At 41.9% G+C, this 11194-nt stretch overlaps 1 protein-coding gene across 1 annotated transcript in view; it reads right to left on the minus strand.

Annotated features, from left to right (window-relative positions):
• usta (uronyl 2-sulfotransferase a) overlaps positions 1-11194 on the minus strand; it is a 395470-nt gene that overhangs the window by 208682 nt on the left and 175594 nt on the right. The window lies entirely within an intron of this gene.

The raw sequence follows: 11194 nt of genomic DNA on the forward strand, positions 1-11194 counted from the left end.
TTTTTAAAAATGTAAACTCAACTTTGGATAGGCACTTAAGTTATTTTGTGCCTTTTATCATAACCTAAACTTGTAAATATTACGATACAATCACAATATTTTTTATGTGCCTGGAAACAAAATCGGTGCAACTCAAAGAATGTCATTTCCAAAGAATTTCCTTAATTCATAAATTATCAGTGTTTTTGGCAGATCGACAGGGATGCAGTTAAAAAAATCCAGAAAAATGTTTAAGAGGCAAAGGAGTAGTTTACCACTGTGAACATGCTCCCAGGGTCTGTTCAAACTATGACCCTGTATTTCTGTATTCAATCTGGGGAAAAATTCCTGATATGTTTCCAATTGTGGAAAACACTGCTGCAGTCTAGTTCCAAAATAAAATATATTTTTCTCAAGCAAATTAGATTTCCCAGAGTCTAAAAGACCCGGATGCCTCTTAACAACACAGTCAAACTAAATACATTTTTATTTTAATTTCATCAATTCACCCGAGTTTTTTCCTGTAATTGTCTAAAACAGTAATATCTCCTAAATATAAACATACTGTACCACTTTACTACATACTGCTTTGTATTAAATGCTGTATATTTAAATAGATATCTGATATATTTCAATTTTGCAAGGTTTCTAGTTTTCTGTTTTATATTTTTCTATCTATATAAGATCTTAAACAAAGAATGAGAAAGAAATGCAAAACTGAAGTGATTACTCAACTCTGTGGATTTAGTTGAAGGTTGTCTTTAAATGACAACCTTAAAAGGTCTTAAATGTGGAGTTAAGAGTGCTGATAGAGTTTTTTTGTTTGTTTGTTTTCTGTATGGCACACCAGGTACATTTCCTGAACTTTATTGATATACAGTGGAACCTCGGTTCACGACCATAATTCGTTCCAAAACTCTGGTCGTAAACCGATTTGGTCGTGAACCGAAGCAATTTCCCCCATAGGATTGTATGTAAATACAATGAATCCGTTCCAGACCATACGAACTGTATGTAAATATATATATTTTAAGTTTTTAAGCACAAATATAGTTAATTAAACCATAGAATGCACAGCGTAATAGTAAACTAAATGTAAAATCACTGAATAACACTGAGAAAACCTTGAACAACAGAAAACTAACATTGCAAGAGTTTGCGCTATACTGTAGCCTTATGACCAGATCGCTGTAAACCATCCATCCATCCATCCATTGTCTCCCGCTTATCCGAGGTCGGGTCGCGGGGGCAGCAGCTTGAGCAGAGATGCCCAGACTTCCCTCTCCCCGGCCACTTCTTCTAGCTCTTCCGGGAGAATCCCAAGGCGTTCCCAGGCCAGTCGAGAGACATAGTCCCTCCAGCGTGTCCTGGGTCTTCCCCGGGGCCTCCTCCCGGTTGGACGTGCCCGGAACACCTCACCAGGGAGGCGTCCAGGAGGCATCCTGATCAGATGCCCGAGCCACCTCATCTGACTTCTCTCGATGCGGAGGAGCAGCGGCTCTACTCTGAGCCCCTCCCGGATGACTGAGCTTCTCACCCTATCTTTAAGGGAAAGCCCAGACACCCTGCGGAGGAAACTCATTTCAGCCGCTTGTATTCGCGATCTCGTTCTTTCGGTCACTACCCATAGCTCATGACCATAGGTGAGGGTAGGAACATAGATCGACTGGTAAATTGAGAGCTGAGCCTTGCGGCTCAGCTCCTTTTTCACCACGACAGACCGATGCAACGCCCGCATTACTGCGGATGCCGCACCGATCCGCCTGTCGATCTCACGCTCCATTCTTCCCTCACTCGTGAACAAGACCCCGAGATACTTGAACTCCTCCACTTGGGGCAGGATCTCGCTACTAACCCTGAGAGGGCACTCCACCCTTTTCCGGTTGAGGACCATGGTCTCGGATTTGGAGGTGCTGATTCTCATCCCAGCCGCTTCACACTCGGCTGCGAACCGATCCAGAGAGAGCTGAAGATCACGGCCTGATGAAGCAAACAGGACAACATCATCTGCAAAAAGCAGTGACCCAATCCTGAGCCCACCAAACCGGACCCCCTCAACACCCTTGTTGCGCCTAGAAATTCTGTCCATAAAAGTTATGAACAGAATCGGTGACAAAGGGCAGCCCTGGCGGAGTCCAACTCTCACTGGAAATGGGTTCGACTTACTGCCGGCAATGCGGACCAAGCTCTGGCACTGATCGTACAGGGACTGAACAGCCCTTATCAGGGGGGCCGGTACCCCATACTCTCGGAGTACCCCCCACAGGATTCCCCGAGGGACACGGTCGAATGCCTTTTCTAAGTCCACAAAACACATGTAGACTGGTTGGGCAAACTCCCATGCACCCTCCAGGACCCTGCTAAGGGTATAGAGCTGGTCCACTGTTCCGCGACCAGGACGAAAACCACACTGTTCCTCCTGAATCCGAGGCTCGACTATCCGACGGACCCTCCTCTCCAGGACCCCTGAATAGACTTTTCCAGGGAGGCTGAGGAGTGTGATCCCTCTGTAGTTGGAACACACCCTCCGATCCCCCTTCTTAAAGAGGGGGACCACCACCCCGGTCTGCCAAACCAGAGGCACTGTCCCTGATGTCCATGCGATGTTGCAGAGGCGTGTCAGCCAAGACAGTCCTACAACATCCAGAGCCTTGAGGAACTCCGGGCGTATCTCATCCACCCCCGGGGCCCTGCCACCAAGGAGTTTTTTGACCACCTCGGTGACCTCAGTCCCAGAGATGGGGGAGCCCACCTCTGAGTCCCCAGGCTCTGCTTCCTCATTGGAAGGCATGTTAATGGGATTGAGGAGGTCTTCGAAGTATTCCCCCCACCGACCCACAACGTCCCGAGTCGAGGTCAGCAGCGCACCATCCCCACCATATACAGTGTTGACACTGCACTGCTTCCCCTTCCTGAGATGCCGGATGGTGGACCAGAATCTCCTCGAAGCCGTCCGAAAGTCATTCTCCATGGCCTCCCCAAACTCCTCCCACGCCCGAGTTTTTGCCTCAGCAACCACCAAAGCCGCATTCCGCTTGGCCTGCCGGTACCTATCAGCTGCCTCCGGGGTCCCACAGGACAAAAGGGTCCTGTAGGACTCCTTCTTCAGCTTGACGGCATCCTTCACCGCCGGTGTCCACCAGCGGGTTCGGGGATTGCCGCCACGACAGGCACCGACCACCTTACGGCCACAGCTCCGGTCAGCTGCCTCAACAATAGAGGCACGGAACATGGCCCATTCGGACTCAATGTCCCCCACCTCCCTCGGGATGTGGTCGAAGTTCTGCCGGAGGTGGGAGTTGAAGCTACTTCTGACAGGGGGCTCTGCCAGACGTTCCCAGCAGACCCTCACAACACGTTTGGGCCTACCACGCCTGACCGGCATCCTCCCGATCGCTGTAAACATTTTTTTTTTTTTTTTTTTGAGTTTTAAGCACAGGGAAAAAAAGGAACATTTGAACAAATCCAAACTTTATTTAAAAGCCAACCATAAGCAACCAAGAAAGTAACATTGCAGGAGTTCACGCTAATAACCTTACAACCCGATCGCTGTGTAAATTTTTTTTAATGAGTTTTAAGCACAGGGAAAAAAATGAACATTTGAAAAATCTGTAATTTAATAAACCACCAAGAAAAGTAACATTGCAACAAATCACGCTACGAACCACTCACTGTAAACACTTATTTTTAATGAGTTTTAAGCACAGGGAAAAAAATGAACATTTGAAAAAAGAGAAAAGTAACATTGCAACAATTCACGCTACGAACCTAAAAATGAACATTTGAAAAATCCGTAATACAAACACTAACCATAAACCACCAAGAAAACTAACCTTGCATGAGTCGAGTTCTGGCATGAAGTGAGGAGGAACTGGGTGGAGAACAATCCGGTCTCGTTGCAGTTGAAGACTTGTTGCGGGATGTAGCCTTCGTCCTCCACTAATTTTGTGAAATTTTTCACGAATTCTTTCGCAGCTTCAGCGTCGGAACTAGCAGCCTCTCCATGCCTTACCACACTATGAATGCCACTTCTCTTGCGAAACTTTTCAAACCATCCTCTACTGGCTTTAAATTCCTCACTTTCGCCACTCGTAGAAGGATAGTTTTGCAGCAAATCGCCATTAATCTTCCTGGCTTTCTCGCATAACATCGCTCGTACTTTTCAATAATTTCTTTCTTTACTTCGATTTCAATTTTCTGCAAAACTTTCTTCTCACCACTCTTCACTTGCTTAGAAGCCATGGTTAACTGCAAAAGCACACGAAATACTGTAGAGCACAAAGAGTTCACAGGTAAAGCATGCACGTCTGACTGAGAACAATGAACAGGGAGAGGCTGAACACATTCTTAAATACAGTAATCGGCGTGTACGAACCAGAAGGGAAACGAAATAGAGCACAAAGAGTGCACAGCGAAAGCACGCACGCATGTGCAAGCACGCACGTCTGACCGAAAACAATGCAACACATGCGGAAATCATCGGCGCGCACAAACCGAAAGGGAAACTGGCTTGTTTGTATACCGAGTGTGTGGTCGTGAACCGAGGCAAAAGTTTGGCCAACTTTTTGGTCGTAACCCGATTTGTACGTGTACCGAGACATTTTTGAACCGAGGTTCCACTGTATATACTTTGCCTCAAAATGGATGCTTAACAGTAGAATTACCGAAGCCTGCGAAAAAAACTTGTAATCCCGGCCCACCTCAAATCCCTTTGCACCTCTCCATCAGAAGCTTTTGTTTTATACAGTAAATGTGTCGATTAGCACAAGCAGCAAGCAGCCTGCTTCCCCAACCCCCGTCTTGACTGAGCTCAACTCTTCCAGCTCAAGCCCATGCTCCTTATCTGCGTGTGAGGTTCTGGAGTTGTATAGGGTAAATAATACAGCATATCGTTATTTGGAATAAATGCATTTCATGTGTGTTCCATGTCTATGAAGACCTGGGTAAGTGTAGGATGAAAGGAAATGTGATTCAAGAAATGCTGAACACATACCTAAAGCAGAAACTTTTTCCCATGTTATACTAATAATGACGGTGTATATGCCCAAAAAGAAGAAGCCTTTGATTTCAGTCTGTAACAGCTGGTGTAAAGCACACTTGTTTCGTTATACCTTTGTGAAATTGTTTATTTTATATTCCAGGAACCACCTGAATGAGATCGAATTCGTCTCTGCCTCTCTCGCGCACGCACGTCATTATTTGAAAACGCTATGCCAGATCTTTCCTGTATTCCATGTTATGGTGCATGATACTGAAAATGCAGACACAGCAGAGTACAGGCAAGATCAAAAAAATGTTATGCCATTTGAACATTAGTTGTCATTTGAACTCTGTCTTCATTTTCAGTATCATACACCATAACACCAACTGTAAAAGACATACATGTAAATAGCTGAACATTGAGTCACTTCTTGCAAAGTGCCTTTGAGGTTTGCTAGAGATGGGTACTGTACAAAATAAAAATTCAGTAGTGGCTTTGTATATTATTCCCAGTGTATTTGACCAAATATTTTTATCTGAAAGAAAAAAAAGGACACAAGTGATGTGAAAGGTAACCATAAACAATCTTTAGGTGAGAAAAAGTTATGGTCCCAATAGAGAATTAAAAAATTACAGACTTATTTAGGCCATCTATTGCCCAATATGAATCCAGCTAACTTCAGCCCTTTCACCAAAATAAATTAGGTGGCACACACATTATGGAGACCAATCAAGCTATGATCATAAATCTAAGGAGAAGAGATAACCAAGAGATTTTTTGGCTCTGTGGGTTCACCAAGACACAGGCATATAATGTAAATAATAAAAACATGGGACAGTAATTAACCTTTACGTGGCCATGAACAAAGACATTAATACTCAACTCACTGTTAAAGAACTGTAAAGAATTGGTACAGGAACAGGTGACTCAAAAGCAAACCATTTAAGCCAACATGGTCCCTGACATATCCACAGGAAGACTAATATCTTCCCGTAAGAACCTAATAATAATTATTAAACCTATTGGTGGTGTTATCATGGCTTGGGGATGCTCAGTTAAATGAGAATTTGTACTGTCTGACATTATTCAAGGAACTATGAAGCCTGCTGAGCATTAGAAAATTCTTCATGAAAGTGACAGAGATTTTTCTTTACAGCAAGACAATGGTCTGAAATAATAAAAAGAAAAATGGTTTTGAGAAAAGTAATTTTAAAGTTCTGGAATTTCTAAGTCAAAGTTCAATACAAAACCCCAGTGACATGTTGGGGCAGGACCTAAAGGAAGCTGTTACTACCTGAAAAATGTCACAAATGTAACTGTTTTACAAATTGGAGTGAGATAAAATACTTCCATAGCACTAAGAATGAGCAGTAGGCACTAAACGTGCAGTTACTGCTGCTAAAGGTACCATGACATATTGAGTATAAGGGATTTAGTTTTTTCACAGGATGCACTGGATATTATGTAACCTTCTTTAACTTCTCTTATATATACAGTATTTCTCTTCTGGTTCGTCCTGCTTCCACTTCAAAACCGGTCCCGCCCACATGCAGCCGACACGGCATTTCTCGATTCCTATTCGTCGTCTTCCATGTCATGCACTACACTGGCCTGCTGAGCGTAATACATCCAACAAGTACTCGAGGTGCTGCCACAACAGTAAAGTAGCTTTACCACCCTTGCGGGAGCCACCTGTGTCTTTACAACAGCTTCTTATACAGCAAACATCAGAAGCTAAAAATTATTGTGAACACATTCGAGAATACAACTCTTCTCTAGCGTTTGCTTCCATGGGTGCACAGATAACTCAACCTCCTGGCCATGGACCATAGTGTTTTAAAATACACGGGCAAATTTATCACCAAATCTCTCCACTATACGCTAACACTTCTACCTCTCCAGGATATGGACAGTTGTATGTTTTTGACACTGCGCAAGCTACTAAAGTACGCTTACAAAATAAAGCAAATTCTGCATGCAGAAAAAATGTACTTGTCCAGCTAGATTCCATGCTCAGAACCATGAACCCCTTCGCTAAATCATACAAACACATACATGAAATTGCTCAGTCCAAACCAACAGCATCTGTATGAATGGTTTTCAAGGCAACCCCTAGGCAGGATTTACGACGATATAATGCCCCGACATGTCACACCGATGTTGCGGCGATTTTCATTGAAGAAGATGGCTAACCACCTGCCGAAAGGGACATTTGCATCTATCCCACAGGCAACTCCTGTAAACAGATTTCCACGCTCAATATGAATTGCGATCCTATGGTTTACCCACTTTTATTCCCTTACAGAGACATTGGCTGGCACAAAGATTTACAACATGTTCCCGATAAAACAACTACCAAGCGAATAAGGCTTACTCAATGCCAATTTTACACATACAGTAATCCCTCACTTATCGCGGGAGATAGGTTCCAAGGCCGACCGCGATAACTGAATTTCCGCGAAGTAGGGACACCATATTTATTTAATTATTTAACGTGTATTTGGACGTTTTTTAACCCTCCCTGTATTGATTACAACCCACCCTTTACTCTATTAATAACAGGGAAAACTGCTAAGCAATATGAAATCGGTAGATAAGTTTACACTTACTGTATAGCGAAGTACACGTAGCAGCTTGTAGGCGGTCATGACGTCATCGACCTTGTTGCAAAGATTCCAAAAGCAGATTCCATCCAGACTACTGCCTTATCACGTCCACTTGCAACTCGTTTTGCGCCCTGGTTAAAGGACACTGCAGCGGTGTAGCTGTTCCCTTCCTTCAACATATCCAAAACTTTTACCTTTTCTGCAATCATTTGCATCTTCTGTTGGCGCTTGGACACGGCCCCTGAAGCAGGAGCACGTTAATGCTGAATGAGTGAGATGAGACTTCCTGGTTAATGCATCACTCCGTCGCTGTGCCAATCAGCAGCACACAGGAACTTAACTGCGTGCTCTGATTGGGTAGCTTCTCAGCCATCCGCCAATAGCATCTCTTGTATGAAATCAACTGGGCAAACCAACTGAGGAAGCAAGTACCAGAAGTAAAAAGACCCATTGTCTGCAGAAACCCGCGAAGCAGCGAAAAATCCGCGTTATATATGTAGATATGCTTACATATAAAATCCGCGAAAAGTGAACCGCGAAGTAGCAAGGGATTACTGTACAGATTAGAGGAATACATTTAGTATTTTGCACTACAGCGGCAAACTATTCCAACAGTTCGTCGTAGATGCGTATATTAAAACAGAGGGCTCGCGTCTCAACTATCTCAGATTGCATCAACAAGATCTGCGCGTCGAACTATCAGACGCACTGCAAGCAAACGCTGAAAATAACAACGTTCGTGTAGGCAAAATGATCATATTACCGTCCACATTTCCAGGAAGTCCAAGATACATGCAACAAAACTATCAGGATGCCATGGCCATAGTACGTAAATTCGGAAAGCCTGATTTATTTATCACTTTCACATGTAATCCTGCTTGGCCAGAAATTCTATATGCAGACTGCGTCTTTCAAGAAGTATTTATTTCTTCTTGATTTCTGAATTCCTTTCTCACCGTTTTCCGTTCCTATTCTTACACCGCCGTATCCTACGGCGGGCGTTGGCTAGTATATAGTAATAAGGATAAAAAGTTCAAACTATTTGTTCACTCAGGGTACTCTAGTTGAGTTTTTCCATGGATAGAAGAGTCAATAGTCAATAAGCAAATATAATTTTTATGGCACTGTGCAAGTACAACTACAGATGAATGACATATTGCTGTTCACATGTGGAGCTCAAACAACATGCACAAAGCTGCTAGCGTGAGCTAGAGACAGAGAAAAAAGTATGATGACTTACTAACTACAATATTCAATAACCTAATTGGAGAATTGGTAATGAATAATGAAGCAACTGATTTATTTGTAGAAGAAAAAAAAAAAAAGATCTGATCCGGAAGTTTTCATTAGCCGTGAACTGTTTTGCCCAACAAAAACAGAAATAGAGCTTTTGCGGTCCTTTGTTCATTTTGGTTATCAGACCCCACACTACAGCTGTTTTTGTAACACAGCTGCATCTGCTGCCAGAGTTTAGGGTTTGCAAAATCCAAATTATGTTTAGGTCACCTATTTTCTATTTTTTTTTTTGCTTTTTAAATATAGTGAACTATAAAAATGGAGTTTAAAAACGGAATCCAAGATCTTAAATCTACAGCTAATGTAAATGAAAAATAAACGCCCACCATAATAACCACAGCAAAGAATTTTATGGTACAGACAACAGACTATCCCAATAAAATAGTGGGTATGGTGTGCAGGGTGGGGCTACTAACGTATAATTACAAAGAAATGAAAAGTGCTTGTTTTAATACGAGGTCTATGAAATCCACATTATTAAACTGGATCTGGTAACATAATGCAACCTCAAAATGCAGTTGCAAAAAAATATATTTATGGATCTATAGATAGACAGATAAATATATGTATACTGAAGAACATACTGGGGGCGGCATGGTGGCGCAGTGGGTAGCGCTGCTGCCTCGCAGTTGGGAGACCTGGGGACCTGGGTTCGCTTCCCGGGTCCTCCCTGCGTGGAGTTTGCATGTTCTCCCCGTGTCTGCGTGGGTTTCCTCCGGGCGCTCCGGTTTCCTCCCACAGTCCAAAGACATGCTGGTTAGGTGGATTGGCGATTCTAAATTAGCCCTAGTGTGTGCTTGGTGTGTGGGTGTGTTTGTGTGTGTCCTGCGGTGGGTTGGCACCCTGCCCGGGATTGGTTCCTGCCTTGTGCCCTGTGTTGGCTTGGATTGGCTCCAGCAGACCCCTGTGACCCTGTGTTCGGATTCAGCGGGTTGGAAAATGGATGGATGGATGAAGAACATACTGTACATTATATATATATATATATATATATATATATATATATATATATATATATATATATATATATATACATACATACACACACATGCCAAGAATAACAGCGATGTCTGTTGTATCAATAAGGTAATATCAATATATAGTTTATTATATCAATCTGTATTTTTGACCGTAGCAGATGTCTATAAAAAAAAATAAACAATGGTCACCCTCATGTTTTCTTGCAATACATTTTTCTCACTTTCAGAGTTAAAATCTGAAAAAATTAGATTTTGTTGACATTTCTGTAAATCCAGTGGGACAAAAACCCCTTTAATATAAACCCAAAGTCTGGTAATGACGGAAAGGGTAATGCAATATAGAGAGAAAAGGTGGCAACATTTGGTTTTAAAATGGCAAGCAGGAAATGTAAAATATTAATGATTAGATGTACAGAGGCTTTTAACAATACAGCAAATTCTACAAAAAATCACTTTTCACATATCTGATGCTAAAAAGTGACATATTTTTCACAGTCATTAATTTATTTCAGCCTTCTTTAAACGTTCTGCATGTACAGTAGGATCAATGCTCTTTCTACTAGATCATAGTCAGGATGACAAACCACTACAGGATGCACATAAACATACACATGCTTCCCATTAACTTTCAACTACACCCAAAATAAAACTCCACTAACAGATTAAAGTAAACAGAAATAAAAGTTTCTGCCATTATGCAATCTTGCAGCTCAATCCTGTCAGGATGTGGATCAGAAGCCTTGACAGAGGAATTGGGTAGCTTTTAGCTGGCCATACAGAGGTCTTCTTTTTTGGTCACAATTTTACTTTCACTACTTAATTTCTCTTTGTCTAATATTTACCCTAAAATGCTGAGACACAATAGTAACTAGTGTCCAAATCTATATAAAATCTGTAGGCTAAAGACGTTGTTTGCAAGATTCCAAAACCGAAGTCTCCCAAAAGAGTGTATGATTGAAATTTTTCAAACTTCCCTTAAGTTATTGAAAATGTCTAGTCAGATTTCTTTACAATTCCTCTGACACAGTCATTCTTATGATGCTGAATGTAAAACTGAGATGTCACCTTACTTACATCTTAAGCAGAAACTCCCTCAACCTTTACCCCATGTTTATTCCAGCATCCTATACTTCTTTTTAAGCCTGCCAAGACTCAAAACTCTTTTTCCATAAAGTTAATTTACTATACTTTAATGGTATATAAATACGTAATATTTATTTTCCTACCTATATAAACACATTTAAATGGAAAGTGCTGTTAAAGGAAAAAAACAAAAAAAGGATACATAAAAATGTGAATATGTTTAAAAATATCTAAAGTTGTAATATATATGTATAAAAATGCCCAACTAG

This window comes from Erpetoichthys calabaricus, chromosome 3 (genome assembly GCF_900747795.2).
Source record: "Erpetoichthys calabaricus chromosome 3, fErpCal1.3, whole genome shotgun sequence".
Classification (NCBI taxonomy): Eukaryota; Metazoa; Chordata; class Cladistia; order Polypteriformes; family Polypteridae; genus Erpetoichthys; species Erpetoichthys calabaricus.